At 40.3% G+C, this 25398-nt stretch overlaps 1 protein-coding gene across 1 annotated transcript in view; it reads left to right on the top strand.

The window, feature by feature from the left end:
- The window catches only part of LOC140686865 (uncharacterized), a 59855-nt gene that overhangs the window by 12310 nt on the left and 22147 nt on the right, over positions 1 to 25398 (top strand). The gene's annotated exons all lie outside the window — the stretch shown is intronic.

Genomic DNA, 25398 nt, shown 5'->3' with positions numbered 1-25398 from the left:
AAAAGATTCAGGATTAACAGGCTTGTGAGCTCCAGGATCTGCAAGGCAGCTTTCCCTCCCCATGGTGTAAGTCAAATGGCAAAAATGAAATAAAGCACAACATATCTCCTCCGGTGTTAACAGGAAAAGGCTAATCTTCTGGACCTTGTTTGTTCCTGGGTAAAATGAAGATAATATATCAGGAGGCGACAAGCTCATTTAAGGCAGGCACCATGTTGCCTTGTTCACTGCTGAATCCAAGGCACCGGGAAGGCTGAGTTTAACGAGTGAATGAATGAACTGTAGTCCCCCCAGAGTTACCATGTGGGACAGTGAGGATTAGCAGCTAAGAGCATAGACTCGAGAGGGAAGGGTACAGCTCAAGTGATGGGGTGCATGCTTAGCAAGCATAAGGTCCTGGGTTCAGCCCCCAACACCTCCTCTAAAATAGACAAATAACCCTAATTACCTCCCCATGCCCCACCAGAATTACCTTATTATCTCCCCACCACCAAAAAAGAAAAAAAAGAGAAGAGGCCAAGAGCGTAGACTCATGCTGGAATACATGTGCTGGTTTCTCGCTGTCGACCTTGTAAATGTCACTTAGCCTCTGTGTCTCTCAAGTTCCTCACCAATAAAATGGGGATAATTTTAGCACCCACCTCGTAGAGCTGCTATGGAGATTAATGAATCTATGTCAATGTTAGAACAGTCCTGGCTAATATTAAGTACTATGCATCTGTCAGCTTTTTTCATAATTACTGACAGATGTTATTATCGACCAAAGAAGTATTAGTTCTTTGTAAGGGAAATGCATGTTAGACCATTTCATTTATCATTTTCTGTAATTCAGGCTTTTCCCTCTGAAATACCATTTTCTGTCTGTGCACTAGAAAGCCACAAGTTTTTCCAAATTTCATCTGTCTGGGTTCTTGTCATGACGGCAATACTGCAGAGTGCTGACATTTTTTAGGGACTCTGTGTGAGATGACAGCGACCCCTCAAATTCAGGAGCGCTTTCTCTAACTGATAACATCTCGCTTGAAATGAAGTTTTTAAAATAACAGCTTCAGACGCTTAATGATGCCATAGATGCAAGGATGTTCTATCTAAGCTCTTTAAATAAATCCTTTCATTGAAATAAAGGAAATACTATATTATAGCGTTCTATGACTTTGCTATCTTTGCTATCCATTTATCTGACTCTCTAAGACCAAAGAAAGCAAAGAATGAGATTGATCATTACTACTGTGTGGTACACATATTTGTGGATGAAGACAATACTGAAATGTACTGTTTAAGATATTAAAATAGACACTAAACTGCTGCTTGATGCACATGCACGAACAGAACAGGGAGCTGGGTGCAGGGAGCAAACACTGAGTTTCCTGGATCAGAGACCCAGCATAGCAGTCCAGCCCAGCAGTCCATATGATTCATATTTATGTCCCAGCAATATTAGCAGTGAGAGTCTGAAATGAATTTTGGGGACACTTGCAAACAGCTGTCATGATTACTAATGTGGGACACCAGGATTCTACAGTGTTTAGTTGGAAGCTGCGCACAACCAGTTCTTTTCCACTAAAGCCTCTTGTAATTGCTGGTCCCACATCCAGGCTGAGGAATCATCTCATGTGGTGTTTGGGAGGGAGATAAGTGGAGTCAGGACCCATGTTAAGGCTGGGTGGGTAATAATCTGGTGCTAGTACAGGAGAAAGGAAAGTAGGTCAGGTGGGAAGGAGAATGACTGGATTTAAATTTTGGTTCTTGAGTAAGCTAATTATATAACATCATGTCAAGTTTCTTTGTTGTTTATATTCCATGCGCTGTCACCGAATAACTACTGAATTGTGGGGACAAAAAGCCTGGGTTTTAGAATTGACCCTGCCCCCAACCTGCCAGAGTCCAGGTTCCTCTGGGTGTCCAAGGAGGGGGCTGAACCATCAGGTGTCCCTCCACTGCAGCAGTTTGGGCACTTGGTTGGCCTAAATTTTTTGCTGTGGAAGACTGGCTCGGTTGTAGGACATTAAGCATCTGCAAGGCTCTCACCAGGTACCCACGGTGGTCCTAGGACTGTGACATCCAAGCATTCCTTTCCACCCACGTTTACAAATGACCCTCAGGGGGTTAGTATTAATCCTGGGTGAGAATTATGAAAAATTATATGGTACCTCCATCCCTTCTGGCAAGTGAGGGCCCCTTATTTACAAATGACCACGAAGTGTTAGCACCACATTTTATCAACAGAACACGTGAACACGTGGTGACAGTGATGCTCACCTGTTTGCTTCTGCTTCCCAGTGCAACTTCAGCCTATGTCAGAGGACCTCAGCTGCCCCAGCGAACAGGGCCTTCTGTACAGGGAATGGGCTCCTCCTCGAAGCACAGACAAGAAGCAGCCCTTAGATCTCCTCAGGTGAGCTGTTGTGGAGAGCACTCCAGTGGGAAGAGCTCAGGGTTGCCCTCACAGCATCTGAGTGTGACAGTCCTCCAAGAGTATTACCAACCAGGAAGCACACAGGAGCTCTGAGCTTTGTTGCCCCCAAATTTTTACTGGAGGCTTTATTAAAAAGACATAATTTATTGGGTCACTACCAACATGGCTAACCCAAACCCTAATTGTAAGTCAAAACTTTCCTTAGCCCAAAACGCTGAGCCCCTTCATCTCCTGGTGGTCACTCACTTGTCACAAAGCTCAAAGCCCCACTCCTCTAATCACATGGTTGGTGTCTCTGACAGGCCAGTCCCCATCCTGAGTCGTCTCATGGACACAAGCCATCCAAGGGTCCACCATGAATTGCAAAGGCACTCCTACTTGGAAAATTTAAAGCCTTTAGGGGTTGTTCAGGAACTGGGATCAAAGACCTACCAAATTCTTCATTAAATAGTAGTAAATGTTCGATTTCACTTAAATTATAAAATAAGAGAGAAATTCTCACTGCTTTGCTGTATCTGATGTTTGACACCGGTTCACTACACCACGTGACTGTAATGTCGCGCTCAGCATGTCTTCTCAGAGCAGCAGTGCCGGCTGCTCCCCGGGAGATTATGCTGTTTGGGCAAGGCTACTGGGGGGAGGGAGGCCAAGGAGAACCGAGCAAACAAAAATAATCGGGCGAATAAGGAAAAAATGTAAGATTGAAAAGAAGGAATTAACACAGTTTTGAGATGGGAGGCTTGGGGGGAAGTGAGTCAAGAAAGCTATCTTTGAGTAGGTTACATGTGAGCTGAGATGGCGATAAGGAGGCTGGACTTTGAGGATCTGGGAAAATTCACCCCAGGAATAGAGGCAGCTTGTCCATTGGCCCCGAGGCACAAATGTACTCAGCAGGTTTGAGGAGATACTGGAGCCAGCGCTGGTGAGAGTGCTGAGACGCAAGGTTTAGAAGGGCTTCAGGAACATGGAAAGGAGTGTAGACTCTAAGTGCAGTGAGAAGCAGTCATGATAGTTTAAGCACTAAAGTAATTTTCTCTCACTCACAATTTTTCAAAGATAATGTGGAGAATGAATTGCAGGGATCCAGGAAGCAGGGAGGCCGGGTAGGAGGCACTTGGAGTGGGCCAGATGAGAGATGGTGGGAGCCAGGGAGGAATGCGTTTGGGGAGTGGAGCTGACAGGATGCAGTTATGGGCTGGCTGTGGATGGTGAGGAGAAGAGGAGGGTCAAGTTAGCCCCAGGTCGGCCTGGAGCCAGGTGCCTGTTCTTTCTCATCTCAGTGCCCCATGCAGGTGCACCTACTTTGGCAAACCTCTTAACTTTCAAAATGAAGGTTTTATAACACGGAAGTCTTTGTGTTTGTTTCACATTTTTTGGAAAGATTCAAACATGTACAGAAGTAGAGAGAACAGCACAGCCAGCCTGCCTGTATCAGTCACCCAGCTCCAGAATTATAAACTCAGAGTCACTGTTGTTGCACCTTTCATCTCCACCTCCTCCCTTCCCCCACTATGGGATCATTTTGAAGACAATCCTACATAGCTTAACCTTTCATTAGTGATATGACATGGTCTCTTTCTAATACAATTGGAATATTCCTTTTTTTTTAAGGGTTACAAAATAATTCCCTGATTGTCACAAAAATACACTTTTAAGTAGTTTTGGGGTTGAAGTCAGGATCCAGAATAGGTTCAGACATTGCAGCTAGCATATCTCTCAAGTGGGTTCTAATCTATAATTTTCCTGTTTCTCATTTTCCTTGAAATTTCTGAGGGGTTCCTCTATTTCCTGTTTGTCTGATTTCATTCTCCCCTGTGGTGTTAGACTTGTTTCTACATCCTATGTATTGGCTTTAGCTAAGTGATTTGATCCTCCCCTAAAATCTTGATCTGATTGAGGTTCAACTTTGTGCAAGAATACTTGTTCTGTGAAGTTTTGTACTCCTGTCATAAGGTACATATTGTCCAGTTAACTCTTTTTTGGTGACAGCAGTCAATAATGATTGTCACCCGGGATCATTATTTTATAAGGGATTTTATTTCATGTGGTCATACTCTTATTTTCTCCCTCAATTATCAGCAGGATCACAGACATGAAGAGGCACTTTCTCATTAACCAGTGTATCGTGTAGAACACAGTTTTAAGAGGATGTTTGTACATATGTAAATATTTAAAGTTGATACATTTTTCTTTTCTTTTAATTTTCTTTTTCTAATGGAGGTACTGAAGATTGAATCTAGGACCTTCTGCATGCTGAGCACACACTCTGGCACTGAGTGTACCCCATCCCCCTTGAGATTAATGTTTATATGATATTTTCCTTCTGTTATTTTTGTTTTATGTTACACAGAATTTGACTGCAGGGCAATGGGTTTGATGGCTCTTTAATCATTCTTTATGGGCTTTTGGGGTTTGTGTGTGTGTTTGTGTTTGTAAAGAAAACAATTTTCCCACTAGTTTAAGTATGTTTTACTAAGGAAAATATGTTGATCTGTTCCCTGCTCCTGGTCCATGTGTTCCCTTTGTTGCTTCCCACTAGTGACCCCTTGATCTCTGTGACAAGACTAGCATGTCTTTAATCCAGGTTGAAGGAGATCTGAAGAGATTTATACAAGGAGATGAAATTTGAAGACAATGTATTGGAAAGTATTGAGAAAGTTATTCATTAGGAGAAGGTCTGGGGTTGAATTGTTATGTGCACAGAAATCTAAGCTATGAACCACCAAGACAATTATTAACTCCAGGGAAAACAAAGTAGGGAAGGAAAAAGTAAGGCTAGCAGACAACTTGCTACACCTGTGAACAGTCTGTACAGAGTCCTAATAATGTAAAGCAAGGATACTGAGCTGATCAAAATTATAATGTAATTGTATCAAAAGTTTGGAAGAATGAAGGTTTGGGTGTGTAGATGAGATGGTGTTTGAAAGAGAGCTGAATCCTCATTTTCCAAAATAGAAAGTTAAATAGGTGATACATAAAGATGAAAAAGTCTGTAGGCTGTGTTACAAGGATATTAGTCAGAGATAGGGAGTAATTATTCTAAAAGTCAGCAGTAGGAGCTGAACGTGGTTGCTTCTGGCCAGGAAATGGGGCGTTTGTTGGGAACTGCTCCTTTTTACAATCGGTTTTCGAGAACGGTTTGACTATTTAATGAATGTGTGGTATAAATTTGATAAAAGGAAATCAAAGCTGAATTTTGAAAAATTGATGTTAAGAATTGGGGTGTTTTTGACAGAGAGAGATAACAATTAGACAAAACTACATTTGAAGGGATCCTCATTATTCCTAGCATTTCAGCAAGGACTAGGATGCAGGCATCTGTTTAAGGTTCAAAAATTCTTTCTGACCTTCTTGCCGACATGTAACCTTTGGAAGTAATGAACACTCCGTCACTGTAAATATCCAGGCAGAGGCTGCCTGACCAGCTCTCTAACTGTAGCAGGGTGTGTTTACCATTGGCCAGTTGGAGCAGGCAACTTCTAACATTCTTTCAGTTTTGAATGTGGCATTTTCAGGACGGATAGTTGATAAGTATTTATTACAAAAAGCTTAACAAGAAAGAGTCCAATACACCTCAAACCCATTGCCAGGGTTTTCTCTGCCAGATACCATCCTGAGCCTGCCATCTGTGAGCCAGGCCACAAAGCCCAGTCACATGAGAATGAACACACTTTGTCACTCCTATCTGATTTGGCATTGGGCTCAGCCCTTTTCCCCATGGGATGGTCCAAGCCCAGGTCTCTGATGATGGAGCTGGTCTCACAGCAGCCCTGTGAGCGCTGGTCCAGCACAAGGGGGTTCCTGCGTGAAGTTTCCCAGGACTACAGGCTTTCCTCTGAGCTGAGTCCCCCCTAGCGGGAAGCTCCAGCCTGAGCCGGAAGCCTCAGAGAGAACTCAGAGCTGAGGGAATCCACAGGTTTTACCCAGCACTGCCTAGTCAGCAGTGAGCCAGTTGAGGGAATTATCAGCAAAAGCAAGACACACCTGAGCCGCCGTCTCATTGTTCCGCCTCAACCCTAAACCCTCTGTGTCTGCCTGTCTGTGTCTGTCTCCGTCTCCCTGTCAGGACCAGCCTGGCACCGCTTCATGCTCTGCCTCCTTTCTTCTAATCTTGCCTCCCTGGCCTGTTCCATCTACTCCAGATTAACTGACAAACATTGAAGGGTTTTTAAAACCTAGGAACAACAGTCGTGCTAGATACAAAGAATACAGGGCAGTACCTTCCTCAGTCACATCCCTCCTGCCCTCTCCCATTCCCACAATGAGTTTTATAAATATTTTGTCAGACAGACATTGCACTCCCAGTTGTTATTATTATCAGCCATTTCCTTATTATCTGTGGTTTACGATTCATTTGCTCCAGGGAAGTTCCCGAGATAAGGCAGGAGCAGATGACTGAGCCAGTTGTTGGTGTCCACTGTGTGAAGCCTGTTAAGAATGATCTTTGGGGGGATTTGTTGAATGTGCCAGACTGTCCAGTGAGTGGTGATGATCCCCTGCAACTGCTCTGGAGTCGGCCTCGTCCCCTCCATTGCTCTTTTCTCATTTATCTCTCATCAGCAGGTGAACCAGTGATCAGTACTTCTATGATATGTAAAACATTTCTTATTTCACGGTAGAATTTCGGGGCTGCTATAAAAAGGCATATGTTTTAAGTGTGAATTGTCAGAGGTTTAAACGTAAAGCCACCTTGATTTAGAATCAGAAATTAATATGATGGAGGGAGGGTATAGCTCAGTGGTAGACTGCATGCCTATCATGCATGAAGTCCTGGGTTCAATCCCCAATGTGTCCATTTAAAAAATAAAGAAATAAACCTAATTATGACCCCCCAAAAAACAAAGAAAAAAGAAATTAACATGAGGGTGAAGCTACAGAGTGATTATATGTGTCTTCTGAAACTTCCTTCTGTCTTTCTGCAGGAAATTCTATGGGAAGAAGGTCTGAATCTTCTTTGCTTGGCTGGGCTATTACACTCAGATGCTCCTCCTGGCAGCAGTCGTGGGGGTGACTTGCTTTCTGTATGGATATTTTAATCAACATAACTGTACCTGGAGGTAATTTCTCTTTATTCCTTGTTACCGTGCTTACTTAACTTAGAATGACATTCTCCAGGAGCATCCATTTTGCTACAAATGGCCTATATTGTCAGTATTTATGGCCGAGTAGTATTCCATTTTATAAATATACCACTTCTTTAGCCAGTCATCCGCTGATGGACATTTAGGCTGTCTCCATGTCTTGGCTATTGTAAATACTGCTGCTATGAACATTGGGGTGCAGGTGTCATCTTGAAGTAGGGTTCCTTCAGGATATATGCCCAGGAGTGGGATTCCTGAGTCACATGGCAAGTCTATTCGTAGTGTTTTGAGGAAACTCAATACTGTTTTTCACAGTGGCTGCACCAAACTGCATTCCCACCAGAAGTGTAGGAGGTTCCCGTTTATCCACAACCTCTCTAGCATTTGTCATTTGTGGATTTTTGAATGATGGCCATTCTGACTGCTTTGAGGTGATACCTCATTGTACTTTTGATTTGTGCATCTCTAATAATTAGTGATATTGAGCATTTTTTCATGTGCCCATTGATCATTTGTATGTCTTCATGGGATAATTGCTTGTTTAGGTCTTCTGCCCATGTTTGGATTGGGTTATTTGGTTGTTTCTTATGAAGTCATATGAGCTGCTTATATATTCTGGAGATCAAGCCTTTGTCAGTTTCATTTGCAAAAATGTTCTCCCATTCTGTAGGTTGTCTTTTTTTTTACTTATGGTGTCCTTTGCTGTACAGAAGCTTGTAAGTTTCTTAAGTCCCATTTGTTTATTCTTGCTTTTATTTCTATTGCTTGGGTAGACTGCCCTAAGGGAACATTTCTGAGATGTATGTCAGATATTTTGCCTGTATTTTCTTCTAGGATGTTTATTGTATCTTGTCTTATGTTTATCTTGCTGAAGAGACCGTCTTTATTCCATTGTATATTCTTGCCTCCTTTGTCGAAGATTAGTTGACCAAAAGTTTGTGGGTTCATTTCTGGGCTCTCTATTCTGTTCCATTGGTCCATATGTCTGTTTTGGTACCAATACCACGCTGTCTTGATGACTAACTCTACAGTATTGTCTGACGGCTGGGAGAGTTATTCCTCCAGCCTCTTTATTTTTCTTCAGTAATGCCCTGGAAATTCTATGTCTTTGATGGTTCCATATAAATTTTATTGTGATTTGTTCTAGTTCTATGAAATATGTCCAGGGTAATTGCATAGGGATTGCATTAAATCTGTAGATTGCCTTGGGGTGTGTGACCATTTTAACAGTATTGATTCTTGCAATCCAAGAGCATGGGATACCTTTCCATTTTTTAAAGTCTTCTTTAATTTCCTTCACCAGTGGTTTATAGTTTTCTGTGTATAATTCTCTCACGTCTGTGGTTAGATTTATTCCTACTTATTTTATTACTTTGGGTGCTATTTTAAAGGGGATTGTTTCTTTACTTTCTTTTTCTGTTGATTCATCATTTGTGAAAAGAAATGCAACTGATTTTTGAACATTAATCTTGTAACCTGCTTCCTTGCTAAATTCTTCGATCAGCTCTAGTAGTTTTTGTGTGGAACTTTTAGGGTTCTCTATATATAATATCATGTCATCTGCATATAGTGACACTTTTACCACTTCTTTTCCAATTTAGACCACTTTTACTTCTCTTACTTGCCTGATTGCTGTGGCCAGGACTTCCAAGGCTATGTTGAGTAGGAGTGGTGATAGTGGGCATCCTTTTCTTGTCCCAGATTTTAGTGAGAAGCCTTTGAGTTTTTCACCGTTTAGTGCTATGCTGGCTGTAGGCTTGTCATATATATCTTTTATGATGTTGAGATATGCTCCCTCAATACCCACTTTTGTGAGAATTTTTATCATAAATGGGTGTTGAACTTTATCAAAAACTTTTATGCATCTATTGAGATGATCATGTGGTTTTTGTCCTTTCTCTTGTTGATGTGAAGTATTACATTGATTGATTTGCATATGTTGAACCACCCTTGTTTCCCTGAGATGAACCCCACTTGAGCATGATGTATAATCTTTTTTATGTTCTGTTGGATTCTATTTGCTAGTATTTTGGTAAGGACCTTTTGCATCTGTGTTCATCAGTGATATTGGTCTGTAATTCTCTGTTTTGGTGGTGTCTTTGCCTGGTTTTTGTATCAGGGTGATGGTGGCTGCATAGAAAGTGTCTGGGAATATTCCTTCTTTTCAATCTTCTGGAAGAGTTTGGAAAGGACTGGTATGAGTTCTTTTTTGTGTGTGTGTTAAAATTCCCCGGTGAAGCTGTCCACTACTGGACTTTTATTTGTAGGGAATTTTTTTTTATTGTTTATTCGATTTCATTCCTAGTGATCAGTTTGTTCAAGTGGTCAGTTTCTTCTTGATTCAGACTTGGTGGTCTGTATGTTTCCAGAAACTTGTCCATCTCCTCTAGGTTATCCATTTTTTTCCATGTAGTTTTTCATGATATTCTCATATGATATTCAGTATTTCTATGTTATTTGATGTAATTTCTCCATTTTCCTTTCTTATTTTGCAAATTTGTGTTCTCTCTTTTTTCTTCTTTGTGAGTTTGGCCAGAAGTTTGTCGATTTAATTTACTCTTTCAAAAAACTAGCTTTTGGTTTGAATATTTTTTTATTTTTTTAATCTCTATTTTTTTTATTTCCTCCCTGATCTTTAATGTTTCCTTCCTTCTGCTGACTTTTGGGTGTTTTTGCTCTTCTGTTTCTAGTTCTTTTAACTGGTGGGTTAGATTGTATATTTGATATTGTTCTTATTTGAGGAAGGCCTGTATCGCCCTAAACTTTCCTCTTAGCACTGCTTTTGCTGCGTCCCAAAAGTTTTGTGTGGTTGTGCTTTCATTTTCATTTGTCTCAAGGTATTCTTTAATTTCAGCTTTGATTTCATCATTGGCCCATTGGTTTTTTAATAGCACGTTGTTTAATCTCTATGCTTTCCTTTTTTTCTCTTTTGTTTCTCCTTAGTTGATTTCTAGTTTCAATGGCATTGTTGTCAGTAAAGTTGCTTGAGATAATTTCTATGTTCTTAAAATTGTTGAGGCTTATTTTGTGACCAAGTACATGATCAATCCTAGAAAATGTTCCACACGCACTTAAAAAGAATATATATCCTATTTTAGGGTGTTGTAATGCTCTGAAAATATCCACTAAATCTAATTTTTCTATTGTATCATTTAATTTCTCTGTTGCCTTCTTTATTTTCTGTCTGGAAGATCTGTCTAGTGATGTTAATGTGGTGTTAAAATTTCTGACAATGATTGTATTCCCATCAATTTCCCCCTTTATCTTTGTTAGTAGTTGTTTTATGTACTTAGGTGCTCATGTTGGGTGCATATATACTAATGATTGTAATATCCTCATCTTGTATTGCTCCCTTAATCATTATAAAATGTCTTTATTTATCTTTCTTTATGGCCCTTGTTTAAAGTCTATTTTGTCTCAAATCAGTACTGTTACATCTGCTTTTTTGGCATTTCCAGTTGCATGGAATATCCTTTTCCGTCCATTCACTCTCAATCTATATGTGTCCTTCTCCCTAAAGTGTGTCTCTTGTATGCAGTGTATTGAAGGTTCTTGCTTTATTATCCAGTCTGCCACTCTGTCTTTTGACTGGAGGATTTAGTCCATCATTTACAATAATTAATGATAGATGAGTGTTTATTGCTATTTTGAACTTATTTTTGCAGTTGATTTGGTATTTCTTCTTTGTTCCTTTCTTCTTCCTTTTGTGGTATGGTAACTTTGTTTTGTATCATCTTGGATTGTATTTAGTTTTTGTGACTCACTTGTAAGTTTTTGGCTTGTGGTTACACTTTTTTGTAAGTTTGTTAACCAATTACTGTAACTGTGTGTACTAAACAGATAGAAATGTAATCTCAAACCCATCCTATGGAGAATACAATATTTAAAAAAAAAGAAGAAGGAAGAAAAAATACTCTATATTTTCTTGCTTCCCTCTCCCACTCAATGATTTAGATATCTTCTTTTACAGTTTCATGTTTATTCTATTTATAATTCATGGTAGTTATCACCTTTCCAGTTATGAGTTCTCATTCCTGTAGCATCCTGCTTCTTTTCTATTTAGAGTAGACCTTTCAATATTTTTTTGCATGGGTTTAGTGTTGCTAAAGTCTTTTAGTTTTTGCTTCTCTGTGAAATTCTTTATCTCTCCTTCTATTCTAAAGGATAGCCTTGCTGGAGAAAGTATCCTAGGCTGCATCCTTTTTTTCATTAAGAACTTTGAATATATCTTGCCACTTCCTTCTGGCCTATAGTTTTTCTGTAGAGAAATCAGCTGAGAGCCTTCTGTTGTAACTCACTCTTTGTTTTTCTCTTGCTGCCTTTAGGATCATTTCTTTATCCTTCAGTCTGGCCATCTTGATTATGATATGTCTTGGTGTGGGTCTCTTTAGGCTCTTCCTGTTTGGGAACCTCTGAGCCTCCTGTGCTTGGGTGTCTGAATCCTTCTTTAGGTTTGGGAAGTTTTCAGTCATGATTTCTTTAAATACCTTTTCCATCCCCTTTGTTCTTTCTTCCCCTTCTGGAACCCCTATTATGCATAGATTGGCATGCTTTATATTATCAGATAGGTTCCTTATATTGCTTTCATTGTTATATATTTGTTTTTCTCTCAGCTGTTCTGATTGGGTGCTTTCTGTTGTCCTGTGTTCTAGGTCACTTATTCGTTCCTCTGCATTATCTAGCCTGATTTTTACAGCCTTTAGGTCAGATCTCATTTCAGCCAATTAATTTACCAATTCTAATTGGCTCTTCTTTATAGCTACTATTTTGTTTTTGACATATTTTATGTCTCTAAACACTATCTCTTTTAGTTCCTTCAGTAATTTGATCACTTCTTTTTTGAAATCTTGATCTAGTAGGCCATCAATGTCTATTTCATTGATCATTCTTTCAGGGGATTTCTCTTGCTCTTTTAATTGGGAATACTTCTGCTTTTTCATACTGCTCATATCTCTCTGGCACTGTGGCTTAAGGAGTATCAGTTATCTATTGTGGTCCTTAAAGGAGTTTATTTATTTATCTATCTAAAGCCTATGTGGAAATAAAACTTAAAAACGAGAGAGAGAGAGAATTTTAAAAAAATGGAGGAAAAGAAGGTTTGAAAACAGTGTATAATCAACAATAGAAGAGCAAGTAGAAGCAGAATAGCAGTCGAGTTGAGATGTCTTTTTAAAGCCTTAATAAAATGAAGAAAAATATCAAAACACAATATTTAAAACCTGTGAATAATCAATAACAGATCAAAACCAAGAGAATTAAAAATGAAATGAGAACTGTAAATGTATAGAACTATTTAAAAACTAAGGATTAAAAAGGTAACAGAAAATAAAACAGGTATAAAAAGATTTAAAAAAACAAAGATGCATTCTCCTAGAGACTGTGCACTCTTAATGGTTTTATTGAGAGGTCTTTGTGTCTTCGCCCTGTTTCACGAAATCAGCTTGCTCTCTTGGCCCCCTCGTCTGTGCTACTCACAGTGTCCGTCAGCAAGAATATCGTGCACCTCCAACACTGGGTCAGGTGCTGCTCTCCTTCGTGGTGGGCAGGTGGGTTACTCCCCCTCCAGAAGCCACAGTCAGTGCTGTGCCAGTTGCTCCATAGGTGGGCTCAGCTTCAAGAATAACAGCTTTATGTAGGTATAATTCACATACCATAAAATGCAGCATTTGAAAGTGTGCATTAGTGTTTTAAGTACATTTCAGGGCTTTGTAGACATCACTCCCAAAAGGAACTGGTACCCTTTAGTAAGTCAGTCCCTAACCTTCCTTTTCCCTTAGCCCCCAGCAGCTACCACTCTACTTTCTGCCTCTATGGATTTGCCTGTTCTGGGCATTTCATATAAGTAGAACCGTACAGTATGCTGCCTTATTTGATTGTCATCTTTCATTTAGTGTGACGTAGTCTAGACTCATCCATGGTGTAGCATATATCAGTACCCAAATTCCTTTTTGTGTTCAAATAATATGCCATTGTTATAAATACTCCACATTGCTTATCCATCCATCAGTTGATGATGAATAATTCTGCTGTAAATGCTCATGGACAAGTTTTTGTGTGAACACATATTTTCAGTTCTCTTGAGGATATATCAGAAAATGGAATTGCTGGGATTTATTCTACTTTTAAAATTTTGAGGAATTGCTAAAGTAGTTTTTATAGTGACTGCACCATTTTATATTTCCAGTAGTAATGTATGAGGAGTCCAGTTTCTCCACATCCTAATCAACACTTTATTACTGGGTTTATAGATACAAATTTATATATCCTATATCATATATATTTGTCATCCTTGTTGGTATGAAGTGGCATGTCATTGTGCTTTTGATTCTGTTTCCCTAATGCCTACTGATGTTGAACATCTTTTTATGTGCTTATTTCCCATTCGTATGTTTTTTTGGAGAAACATCTATTTAAATTCTTTGCCCATTTTAATTGTATTTGTCTTTGTATTGTCACGTTTTAAGTCTTCTTTGTCTATTCTGGATAAAAGTCCCTTATCAGGGAAAATATTGGAAATAATTTCATCCATCCTGTGGATTGTCTTCTTACTTTCTTGATGAAGCCCTTTGAAGCACAGAAGTTTTTAATTTTACTGAAGTCCAGTTTACTTGATTTTTTTCTTTTGTTGTTTGTGCTTTTGGTGTCATATATTACAAGTATTTGTAATCCAAAGTCCTGAAGATTTTCTCATTGTTCATTTTCTAAAAGTTTTATATTTTCAGGTCTGTGATTTATTTTCAGTTAACTTTCATAAATGGTGTTAAGATAAAAGTTCAGTTTTCTTTCTTTCCAGGTGTATGTGCAGGCGTTCCAGCATCATTTTTCTAAAGATTATTTTTTCCCCATTGGATTGTCATGGCACCTTTGTCAAAAATTATTTGGCTACGTGTAAGAGATTGTTTATGGACTCTCAGTTCTTTTCTCTCAATCTATTTGTCTGTCCTATATGCAAGTACCACACTGTGTGGGTTAGTTTTGTTAGTGAGTTTTGAATTTGGAAACTTGAAATCTTTGTTCTTTTTCAAGATTGTTTTGACTATTCTGGGTATCTTGCATTTCCATATTAGTTTTAGGATCAGCTTGTTCATTTCTGCCAAAAAGCCAGAGTTGCATTGCATCTATAGGTCATTTTGAGGACAATGGCCATCCTAACAATAATAAGGCTTCTGATCCATGAACACAGAAGAGCTTTCCATTTATTTTAGGTCATTTTTAACTTCTATCAGTAGTATTTTAGTTTTCTATATACATGTTTCAGACATTTTTCTCAGTATTCCACATATTTTTCTTAATATTCCTAAGTATTTTATTTTTTTTGATGCTATTGTAAATGAAAATGTTTCCTTCATTTTATTTTTACATTATTCTCTGCTGTTGTATAGAAATATAATTACTTTTTTATATATTGATTTGTGTCTTACAATTTTGGTCAGACTGGGTTATTAAATATAATAGGAATTTTTTTCTTTACTCTCTTTATTTTCCTTTGTCAATTCCTTGTGATTTTAATATATAATATCATGTCATCTGGAATCAAAACAGTTTTATTTCTTTCTTTCTAATCTAGATGCTTTATTTTCTTTGTTTGCTTTGACTTGAACCTCTAGTACAATGTTGATTGTGTGAGGAAATATTTCAGTCTTTCAACATTATGTATGATCTTTGCTCCAGGTTTTTCATAGTTGTTCTCTGTCAAATTGAGGAAGTTCTCTTCTATTTCTAGTTTTTATACATTTTTTCTATTAATATGGCATATTACATGAATTGACTTTTGTATGTTGAACTCCCTTTGCATACCTGGATATACCCCACTTAATTGTGGTCTATTTTATATGTTACTGGATTGGATTTGCTTGTATTCTGTTGAGGATTTTTGCATTTATATTCATAAGAGATAGTCTTTAGTTTTCTTGTGATGCCTTTGTCTGGTTTTGGTATCAGTGTGTACTAGTCTCATTGAATAAATTGGGAAGTGTTCCCAACTCTTTATTTTTAGATGAGATTGTGAAGCATTGTTTTCTTTTTTTTGTTTGTTTTTTCTTTAAGTAGTTGATGGAATTCACCAGCAAAGCCATACGGGCCTAGCATTTCCTTGTAGGAATGTTTTGGATTACTATTTTCATCACTAATTACTGTAGGATTATTTGAGTTTTCTATTTCTCCTTGAATTAGCTTCAGTCATTTATGTCCTTCTAGGAATTTATCAATTTCATCTAAATTATCTCATTTATTGGCTATATAATTATCCACAATATTCCCTTATATTACTTGTTATCTTTGTAAGGGCAGTAGTGACATCCTTCCTTTCATTTCTCATTTTAGTAATTTGAATCCTCTCTTTTTTTTAATACTAGCTAAAAATTTGTCAATTTTGTTGATCTTTTCAAAGAAGCAACTTTTCTTTTTCTTTATTATTCTCTGTTGTTCATCTATTCTCTATTCCATTTATTTCTGCCTTTAGTATTTTGATTAGAATGTTTAATTCATTTACATTAATGTAATTTCTTATCAGGTTGAAGGTACATCTGCTGTCTGCTTTCTATATGTCTTTTTTTATCCATTCCTCTATTACTACACTTTTTTGTTTAAAGTAGGCATTTTCAAGTGTTCCATTTTAATTTGTTATTTATTTTATCTTTTTTCCTCCTCCTCCTCCTTCTCTTCCTCCTCCTTACTTCTCCTCCATTGCCCAGAAGATTATAATTAACATCTTGTTTTAAAGCAATCTAGTTCACATGAATGCCAACTTCATTTCAGTAGTGCACCAAAACTTTGCTTTGGTATCAATCTTTTCCCTCCCCCTCCTCATGCTGTCACTGTCTTACAAATTACACCTTTATGCATTTATAAGCACATCTACACAGTTTCATAAGTATTGTTTTATGCAGTTGTCCTTTACATCAAATACAACCAAGCATTTACATGTAATACTCGATTTATACTGTTTTATTTTTTTACTCATGTAGTAGTGATCTTTATTTTTCAGGTGAGTGTCCTTTCATTTACACCTGCTGGATTATCCTTAGTATTTCTTGTAGGGCAGGCCTGTTAGCAATGGATTCTTTCAGATTTTGATTTTGTAGCAGTGTCTTAATTTCTCCTTTAATTTTTTTAAAGAATCATTTTGCTGGCTATAAAATACTTGGTGACAGTCTTTTCCTTTTATCACTTTGACGATACCGTCCTACTGCCTTCTAGTCTCCATGGTTTTTGATGAGAAATCAACTGTCTTACTGAGGAGCCTTTCTATATGTTGAGCCACATTACTCTTTCTGCTGTCAAGATCCTTTGTTCTTCTGTTTTGACACACTGAGTCTGATGTGCCTATTTTAGATGTCTCTATGTTTATACCACGTGGAGTTTGTTGAGCTGCTGGGATGTACAAATTAATGTTTTCATCAAATTTGTGAAGTTTTCAGCTATTATTTCTTTATTTATTCTTTCTGCCCCTTTTATTCTCTCCTACCTTCTGGCGCTCCCATTATGTGTGTATTGGTATTGTTGATGGTGTCCCACCTATCTCTGACACAGTGTTCATTTTTTTTTAATTCCTTTTTCTTTCTGATCCACAGACTGCATAATCTCAGTAGTTTTAATTTAACTGACTTTTTCTTCAACAAGTTCATATCTACAGAGAAACCTCTTATTGAAGTTTACATTTTAGTCATTATATTTGTATTTCTAGAATTTCTGGTTGGTTTTAAAATATAAATTTTATTTATTGATATTCTCTGTACAATGAGATGTTCACATAATTTAATTCTTTAGGCATGGTTTCTGTTAGTTTTTTGAACATATGTGTAATTGCTTATTTATGTCTTTGTCTAGTAAGTCCAGTGTCTGGGCTTCCTCAGGGAGTTTCTATTGACTACTTTTTCCCCTGTTATGGCCAAACTATTCTGTTTCTTCATACATTTTGTAATTTTCTTTTGAAAGCTGGACATTTAAAATATTACATTGTGGCAGATCTGAAAGCCAGATTTTCCTCATCTCAAGGGTTTATTGTTGCTTCCATTGTCATTGCTGCTGCAGCTATTTATTTAGTTACTTTCCTGAACAAATTCTGTAAAGTCTGAATCCTTTATCATGCATGGCCATGAGATCAGTGTGTGTGAAGAATGCCCAGTTGTCATCACTATAATAATGATTGGACAGTGATTTCTTTCAATGCCTGGAGCCAATCATTTGAGCTGTTGCCCGGTGGCTGTGTGTCTGCGTGCTGAGGGATGCCCTCAGCAACGGCAGGCAGTCTGCAGCTCTTCCATAGCCTTTAGTTCTTGCTTATGCAGAACCTCAAGTTCAGCCAGAGTTGAAGGCTTAAGATTATCTCAGATTTTCCTTGCCCTGTGCCACACATGTGTACGGCCTTCTACAATTCTCAGAATTTTTTGGAGCTTTTTAACCCTACCTTCACCCCCAGAACGTCTCATTACCCAATTTTGCCTTCTAAATTTCCTAGTCAGCATCTAGTTAGCCTCTACTGGTACCATTGCCTCAGGCAGTTGTAATGTTAAATACTCACTGCTGATTGTTTTCCACAAACACTCTGGGGACAGGCTGTTGCACAGCATGAGTTTGTGAAAGGTCAAATAGTGACAGCTCTCTGGGGGCGGATTTTTTGGGTAACTTTAAATCACTTCTGCCCCTACCTTGATTGTGAGACTATTGCTTTTAAAGGCCACCATTTAGGTGTGGATACAGGGATGGGGTAGATCAAGTTACAATACCACAAAACTCACTATCTTTATGGAGATTTAGCTGTTTTCTTTTCTCAAAAAAAGACTCCCTGGATTGCTGGAAGTCTTGGTTTAATTTCCAGAGTTCTACAGAGGTTAATTTTGACAAATTTTGCCATTGTCATTGCTTCATAGAGGAGTAAGTTTTCCAAGATATTTCCTCAGATATTCTAGAAGTGTATCCCATTTGCATTTGTGTTTAACTGAGTTACTTGCAAGACTAACTAATTCTATAGCTCCAGCCCCATTCACATAAGAGTCCACCTGCATGGCTTCTCCTACAGGGAGCAGTGTGCAACCTGTTGTCAGATTGTTGTTTTTCTTATTAAAGTGTAGGGGTATTTAAAAATATGCTCATGAATAGCCTTTTGTCATTTTTACAAGTTATGAAACTTCCACTAGTCTGTGGCTATTTTTTCCCCTCACTTTTCGTTGCTTTGATGAAATTCTCACTTTTAAGAATTTTCAGTATAGCAGTTTGTGGATGCTGATCACACGGGTGAGGCATTTAACTACTGTCTAAACCTCAGTCTTTGCTCTGATTCACTGTCTAAAGCATCTGAACACATCTACTGAACACCGTATACCAATGGATGCTGGCAGCCCTAATTAAAAAAATGCTTTTTAAGTAAAGCAAAAAAATATTAACTTTGACACTGGAAAAGACAAATCTCAAATTTCCTTGCTGATCTTGCTTTCTGTGATCATGAGCTACATCATGTTTTTAGAGCCGACAGGCATATTAAGCTACTGATTTTATTTCATCAGATTTTAGAATACAGAACACATTTCAGACCCACTTATAGCACCATATGTGTATCTTTAAGGATATGTACATATGATGATGTCTTTATTATAAGTACCTTATTTTAAGTACCTACTGCTCTGCACCTCATTAAGGAAAGCTTGAAACTGCAGTACTTAAATTTTTCATATCACCATCATCCCATAGCATCTCTTTTGCACTTAGATGTTGTGTGGCAGAGTATTCTTCTGCTCCCTAGAAATGATCAATTTTGAAGGGGAAAAAAACCCTCCTCAAATAAATATACTTCAAATCACACACTTATCTGAACAATGGCCACCATTTTAGTCCACACCAATTCATCTACTCATACTGACTCAGAGTCCTCAACATAGACAATCCACCCCCTGAAGTCAGGATCCTCAGCACACGTTCTATCCCCTCCCCATTCCTTGTTGATTCTGACATACTTTTGTCCAACGCGTCCTGCCCCGTCTCTTCGCTGCCTGACTGCAGTTTTTAATTTTTACCTTTGAGTTCCAGGCTGCGCCTAGTGATTTCCAGAAAAACACCAGACACCTGGCTCATCAGGAGGGGTGGGGAGGATTTCAGAAAGCTGTTAACCTAACTTACTTGCAGATAAGTGAGTGGCTATTGTGAGCAATCCTTCTAGATATCTGCCATGCCGACTGCATCCACCCCAGCAAAATAACGTAGCTCCTCCAACCACCTCTGCCTCCATTCATCTGGGTTTCTGCTTTCAGTGACACTCAGATGCTGCTGATGGGCATTATATATATATATATATTTTAATTGAAGTATAGTCAGTTACAATGTGTCAATTTCTGATGTACAGCACAATGTTCCAGTCCTCCATATTCACATATATATGTATGAATTCCTTCTCATATTTTTTTACTAAAGTTTATTACAAGATATTAAATATTGTTCCCTGTGCTATATAGAAGAAATTTAGTTTTTTAAGCTATTTTTATATATAGTAGTTAATATTTGCAAATCTCAATCTCTAATGGGCATTTTTAAAGCCACATCTGGAACCCTTGTTGCAGAAGAGTCTGAGAAATATATTTTCAACCTCATAGCCTTTTGGTTAGGAAGTTGGAATAAAGGCTGAGCTGGCTCACCTTACTTGTCTGCCTTTATGAGTAAAGGGGTCTGGAGTTTCAAGGCCCAATGAAATGTCCCAGCCCTTCAGCAGCAAACTCTTAAAGCAACCAAAATGCTCCCATCTACCAGAGCATGACTTGTCCTTAGACACTGCTGGACATAACCACCGACGCTGTCTAAGGCATCGTCTTCATCTGGTGCACACTTTCTTTAGATGTGTAATATCCTGATTAACAGGACAAGCTGGTTTGGATTCCCAAGGTCACAGGCAGCCTTCTGCCTGACTTTGGTATATATGTGTTCATTAAAGAGTCCTCTCTCACATCAGCTAGAGCTGCCTGGTGTGTGGTTTGCCAGAGAATGTGGGTGCAGTGCTCCCCACCAAAGTCCTACCAGTTGTTTTATTGCAGGAAGAGAGAGAGCAAAAGAGACAGAACACGAAGTTCTTGTCCTGCCTCAAACACAGTCACCCCCGCCCAGGGCTCTTGCTCTGGGACACACAGAAGTGCAGGTTAGCAGCGATGTGGCCCCGGTGTACTCCAAAACATGGTGTGGTTGTACTGGGCTATCTGTGTCTTTCATGGGCCCTGCAAAGTTCTCGGCTTCGTGAAATGGGGAACTAAGGAACTCCCACCCATGGCTGTAGCTCCCAGGGTTTGCACCCTTACGGGTTTTGAGGATTTACTGGCAACTCATTCTTTTTCACCGGGTCATTTCTCGGTTACAGGGCAGTCCTGTGACTTCCTTATCAGAACTGCTCCATAAATTCGGGATTTAGTGAAAGATGCCATTTTAGCCTGTAAGTTCAAGTTCAGGGAGGAGGAGGAAGAGAGCACAGATCAGAATTGCTGTTTTCCTTTTTTTATTATTGTTTTCATAAGGCATCTCCTGTTGTCAAATAGACACTGAGCAAATGAATGACTGTTACACTCCCATTTGAAGGATGAGGAAAATGACACTCAAGGAGAGGAGGCAAACTTCCTGAGGTTCCAAAGACAAAAAGGGATGAGCACAAAATAAGATCCCTGCAAATTTCTTGGCTGCCATCAGCCTTTAGGTCAATGACAGAGTGCCGTGTGTAGTAGTAAAGTTGTAGCGTGCTTTCAAAAGGGTGCAGATGTCCTTGTTTTGTTGATACAATCACACTGTTTTGTCTGGGACTCTGAAAAAAGAGAAATGGGTTAGAAAATGTTGATTTCTCATCCTTGGTCCTTCCTCCCCCTCACAGATATGGACCCTTCCATCTGTAGCAGGAATAAGACAGCCCCAGCCTTCCTGTCTCATGAGATCAGTACTCATTCATTTCATTCCTGCCCACCTGTAGGAGATAAAGCACAGCGAGATTTTCATGTCCTGCTTCACTGATTCTTGTGAAATTAGGTGTTTGAAGATACAAACTCATGAAAGGAAGCTGCTTTTCTTAATATAAAGTGCAGTAATTTTCTTAGCAGAGAAGGAAATTGAGGATTTTCTTCATTGAAAAATCAATAGAGATTTCAAGAGCATCTGTATTTCTGATGCATAGATTAAAATGACAAAATCTAGAGGGATTACAGAAACACAAGGAAGATACCAAAAGTGTCTTTAAAGAGCTTTTCTAAGACTGGGCTTGTAAAGAGACTGTTAGTTGACAGAGACCCTCTTCTCACCTATAATCCCTCTCCTTAGGTTGGAAAGGGCCAGCGTTTCCCCTATGTGCAGTCCTGGTGCTTCAAGTGAGTTGTAGGGTAGGGCAGTGCTCATGGTGCTGCCTTCAGTTTGTCCATCGTAAGTAACCCCTGGCAGTCAGAGGGCGAGTGTGTTGCAATGACATGAACCATTCACCGTGCTCTCCGGGGTGTGTGCTCATCTCAGCTCATCCAGGCTCAGGTGATGGCAGAGCAGAGAGTGGTGGCAAGAGGTCAGCCATGAGTAGGAGGGAGCAACTGGAGTCAGCTGGGACCCAAGTGGCTAGGAGTTCCAGGTTGAATTCCCAGGATTTTCCACAGCTCATTCATTCAGCTAATACTTCTCCAGCATCAGTGATGTTCTGGTGTTTCCTTTGTAAACAGAACCATATCCCTGTCCTCATGAAGGTGACGTTCTAGTGGACATAAGAAATGATAAACGCAGAAGCAGATCCAGGTCAGGACACATGAGTGCTTTCTACTTTGGAGTGCACAAGGTGAGATCCTTTGGGAAGGAATGTATGATACAGGAAAATGTGGGGGAGAGAATGGACGTATCCCAGGTCTTATTTGGGTCCCTGGGATGCACCTCGTGAAGTGTGGGTCCTTGGTTTGCACAGGAACGAATCCAAGAGAGAGCCACAGTTCAGTAAATGTAGATTTATTCAGATAGATATATACTCCACACACAGAGTGGGCTGTTTCAGAAGGCAAGAGAAAAGCCATGAGGCGTGGGGGTTGGGTGCTCCAGTTTAAATTAAAAGTAGATACACACTCCACAGACATAGTGTGAACTGTCTCCCTCAGCAGAGAGAGCAGCCACGAGGTGTGGTTGTTAGTTTTTATGCCCTCAGTATCTTCATATGCTAATAAGTGGGAGGAATATTCCAACCGCTTTAGGGAAGGTGTTGGGATTCCCAGAAATTGGGCCACCACTCACCCTTTAACCTTTTATGGTCAGCCTTGAACCTGTCCTGGCACCTGTGGGAGTGCCATTTAGCATCCTGCTGTATTTCAGTGAGTGTGTATTGAAGCTCAAGATCTACTGGGAGTTGACTTTTCCACCGTCTCGGTGCTAATGACTGTGCCAATCTTTTAATGGCTGTGCCCGGCCCCCTTCCCTCCTGTCTCATGAAGGAGCTCTGGACTGATTGCACAATTGCAGAGCAGGGGACAGAGTGGAAAGAACTTTATAAGTGGAAGGTGGAAGGCAGTGTTGGTAGTAGAATTCTCAAGTGAATTATAAAGTAAGGGTCTTCTGTTTGCTGGGGGTACCTGGTGTCACATTAGGGAGCTGTGAGCCTTGGGGACTTCAGTGAGTGGGTGTCTCACTGTGTATACTGTGTTGCTTCTTAGGCGGCCCAAGGACAGTTGGCTTATAGGTGACCCATTCATTCAAGCAGGGGTCTCTTTGGGGATTTTCTGCACTTGAGGCTAACATGGGTCACATGGGGGCAGGACCAGCCAGTCACAGCTTGGTCCACAGTCACCTAGTGCCCTCACGGCTTTCATCCCATGGATGCGTCACCTCCCCCTCGATGGGGACAAGGTCACAAGTGGTGGGGCAGCTTCTCAGTGGTGAAGGCATTGCTCTCCAGACCCAACACTCAACAGCATGGACCCCTGGTGTTGGCCACAGTCTTGGCTAGATGAGGCTGTTGAGTAGCTGAGCTCATGAGACGTGGGTGCCATGCTTCCACTCTCACCAAGAGCTCTACTTTTGAAGGTTCTGGTCAGACAGCCATAAATACTCCCTAGCCCATAAACAAAGAACAGTCCCTTTCACTCGGGGAAGGGCACACAGAAGGAGAACGGATCATCCCGAGAGCAGGAGAGGCCAAATCAGTCCTGCCATCAGGGGTCTGACAGACAAGCCAGCTCAATTCCTCTTACTAGTTGTTTACTTGGAGGATCTGGGGTATTTGGGTGACTTGCAAGTGTCAGGAAATTGTACATGAGGGCTTTGTAGATTTTCTGGTCCAGTGTTAACTCACCCCATTGTAGCTGTTGTGCAAGGAAACAAAACTTGGTGGACAACAGGCCATGGCCTCTGCTCCCTGGTGGAGCCAGGAGATTACAATGTTAAGAACGACTGCGGGGGCATAATTTCTATGTTGAGAGGCCAGATGGCCTTACATATCTCTCATGCTGGATGTCTAAGTTGCAATGGGAAACTGGATTTCATCCAGCTCTCCAGCCAAAGAGGAGACCACAAGTGGCCTCCCCCACCAACTGTGAGCTCTTTGCCTCCACTGACAGCAGCATCTATAGCAAAAAGCTGGGCTACCACCTGCGTTTCCGTGTAAACATCCGAGTAGCCCCAGCAATGGCCTCGTGAGCGATGGTGTGCCCAAGGAAGCGCTGTGTGGGACAGAGGGAGGAGTGCCGGGGTCAGACACCGGGAGGGCAGGCAGGCAGTGAGGACATCTGTGCAGCGCAGGTGCCATGGAACTGAGCCAAAGGGAGGCGGGTTTTGGAGCAGGGAGCCTGGGCAGTGCCGTGTTGTTTGTAAGAAGATCCTGGGCTCTGGATCCAAGAAGTCATTGGCTTGATTCCTGACCTCAACCCTCATCTTGGGCAAATGTTTGAAGCTTTCTGTGCCTCTGTTTCCTGGTGTCCCAAATGGGGACAATAGTAGCAATTACCTCTGAGAGGCAGGAGGGCCTTTATAGATGTCATTCCATTACGCTCACAGCAGCCCACGAGCACGGTGCTAGGTCCCCCATTTTACACGTGGCAGACGAGTAACCTTTTAATCAGTAATCACGCAGCTAAGATTGGTCATATTCAGGATTTGAATTTGATCCCTGTGTCCAGATAATTTCTATTCTCGCTCAGTATTACTGGAAATCTAGTAAAGTCACAACAAACACTGCTGGGAAGTGGGAGCTTGAAACATGTTTGACGTCTTCGCCATTGGGGAGTGTTGAGTTCACGTTCCTCGCAGCCCGTCCGAGGCCCCCTGCGTCTCCGGCTGCCCCTGGTGGGGTCTGCAGGGCTCTGGGCAGCTTCTCCTTGTTCTCTACCCCCAAGGATCTCTGCTCTCTACAGGTTGATTCTCAACCATGACTGCTCGGTAGAGCTATTGTCTAAAAACAAAAAAAGGTGGGGACGGTTCGGCTCAGTGGTAGAGCCGTGCTTAGCATGCAAGAGGTCCTGGGTTCAATTCCCAGTACCTCCATTAAAATAAATAAAGCTAACTATCCCCCCAAAAAAGGAAAAAAGTATTTAATAAACAATAAAGAGTACAAAGGCCCCACTCCAAGCTGGGGTGCACTATTTTTTAAAGGCTCCCAGATGCTTCCCATATGCAGGAGGGTGAAAGCTATCCCTATACACCTCTTGTGAGCTTGTCCACTCACACACATTAGCCTCTTGAAACTAGAAAACTACTTGGCTCAGCCTAGAACTTTCTCCCGAATTCTAGACTCTTATTTGCCTACTGCACATCTCTCCTGGAGCCCACAGGCACCCAGCCAGAACTGAATCAGTTGTCTCCTCTCATGACTTGCCCCTCTTCCTACCCTTCTTATTTCATGGAATGGCACTATAATTTAGACACTGCCAAAGCCAGAAAGCTGGCCGGCATCTTTGACCTCTTCCTGCCCTTCCATCACACCTGTGG

This window comes from Vicugna pacos, chromosome 18, assembly GCF_048564905.1.
Source record: "Vicugna pacos chromosome 18, VicPac4, whole genome shotgun sequence".
Lineage (NCBI taxonomy): Eukaryota > Metazoa > Chordata > Mammalia > Artiodactyla > Camelidae > Vicugna > Vicugna pacos.
The sequence above is the reverse complement of the archived record's forward strand: the minus strand, read 5'-3'. Positions and strand labels throughout refer to the sequence as shown.